Source organism: Arachis stenosperma, chromosome 9, assembly GCF_014773155.1.
Source record: "Arachis stenosperma cultivar V10309 chromosome 9, arast.V10309.gnm1.PFL2, whole genome shotgun sequence".
NCBI classification, from domain to species: domain Eukaryota; kingdom Viridiplantae; phylum Streptophyta; class Magnoliopsida; order Fabales; family Fabaceae; genus Arachis; species Arachis stenosperma.
In genome coordinates, this window is record NC_080385.1 from 52,830,278 (window position 1) to 52,832,084 (window position 1,807).

Sequence of the window (1,807 nt, forward strand, 5' to 3'; positions counted from 1 at the left end):
ACTCATCCTCTTCAGAGGAAGAATACTCATCAGAGCTCATGAATGGCAGAAGTAAATCCAATGGAATCTCTATGGTCTCATTTCGAGCCTCAGATTCCCATGGTTCCTCATTATGGAACTCATTGGAGGTCAGTGCACGCCCATTGAGGTCTTCCTCAGTGGCATTCACTTCCTCTCCTCCCTCTCCAAATTCGGCCATGTTGATGGCCTTGCACTCTCCTTTTGGATTTTCTTCTGTATTGCTTGGAAGAGTACTAGGGGGGAGTTCAGTAACTTTCTTGCTCAGCTGTCCCACTTGTGCCTCTAAATTCCTAATGGAGGACCTTGTTTCATTCATGAAACTTTGAGTGGTTTTGATTAGATCAGAGACCATGGTTGCTAAGTCAGAGTGGTTCTGCTTAGAATTCTCTGTCTGTTGCTGAGAAGATGATGGAAAAAGCTTGCTATTGCTAAACCTATTTCTTCCACCATTATTGTTGTTGAAACCTTGTTGAGGTCTCTACTGATCCTTCCATGAGAAATTTGGATGATTTCTCCATGAAGAATTATAGGTGTTTCCGTAGGGTTCTCCCATGTAATTCACCTCTTCCATTGAAGGGTTCTCAGGATCATAAGCTTCTTCTTCAGATGAAGCATCCTTAGTACTGCTTGGTGCATTTTGCATTCCAGACAGACCTTGAGAAATCAAATTGACTTGTTGAGTCAATATCTTGTTCTGAGCCAGAATGGCATTCAGAGTATCAATCTCAAGAACTCCTTTCTTCTGATTTGTCCCATTGTTCACAGGATTCCTTTCAGAAGTGTACATGAATTGGTTATTTGCAACCATTTCAATTAGTTCTTGAGCTTCTGTAGGCGTCTTCTTCAGATGAAGAGATCCTCCAGCAGAGTTATCCAAAGACATCTTGGATAGTTCAGAGAGACCATCATAGAAAATACCTATGATGCTCCATTCAGAAAGCATGTCAGAAGGACATTTTCTGATCAATTATTTGTATCTTTCCCAAGCTTCATAGAGGGATTCTCCATCCTTCTGTCTGAAGGTTTGGACTTCCACTCTAAGCTTACTCAATTTTTGAGGTGGAAAGAACTTTGCCAAGAAGGCATTGACTAGCTTTTCCCATGAGTCCAGGCTTTCTTTGGGTTGTGAGTCCAACCATGTTCTAGCTCTGTCTCTTACAGCAAAAGGGAATAGCATAAGTCTGTAGACCTCAGGGTCAACCCCATTAGTCTTGACAGTGTCACAGATTTGCAAGAATTCAGCTAAGAACTGATGAGGATCTTCCAATGGAAGTCCATGGAACTTGCAATTCTGTTGCATTAGAGAAACTAATTGAGGCTTAAGCTCAAAGTTGTTTGCTCCAATGGCAGGGATAGAGATGCTTCTCCCATAGAAGTCGGGAGTAGGTGCAGTAAAGTCACCCAGCACCTTCCTTGCATTATTTGCATTGTTGTTGTTTTCGGCTGCCATGTCTTCTTCTTTGAAGATTTCTGTTAGGTCCTCTACAGAGAGTTGTGCCTTAGCTTCTCTTAGCTTTTGCTTCAAGGTCCTTTCAGGTTCAGGGTCAGCTTCAACAAGAATGCTTTTGTCTTTGTTCCTGCTCATATGAAAGAGAAGAGAACAAGAAAATGTGGAATCCTCTATGTCACAGTATAGAGATTCCTTGAGGTGTCAGAGAAGAAGAAAATTTAGAAGGAAGAGGTAGAAGAGTTCGAACTTAATCAGATAGAGTTCGAATTGTACATTGAGAAGGAGTGGTACTCCATAAATAGAAGGATGTGAGAAGAGAGGAAGAAATTTTCGAAA

At 41.5% G+C, this 1,807-nt stretch overlaps 1 non-coding gene across 1 annotated transcript; it reads left to right on the forward strand.

The window, feature by feature from the left end:
* Nucleotides 1-958: 958 nt before the first annotated feature.
* Nucleotides 959-1,066, forward strand: LOC130953623 (small nucleolar RNA R71). The gene has a single exon (XR_009075786.1). It is a non-coding gene; the product is annotated as a small nucleolar RNA R71 (small nucleolar RNA).
* The last annotated feature ends 741 nt before the right edge of the window (nucleotides 1,067-1,807 follow it).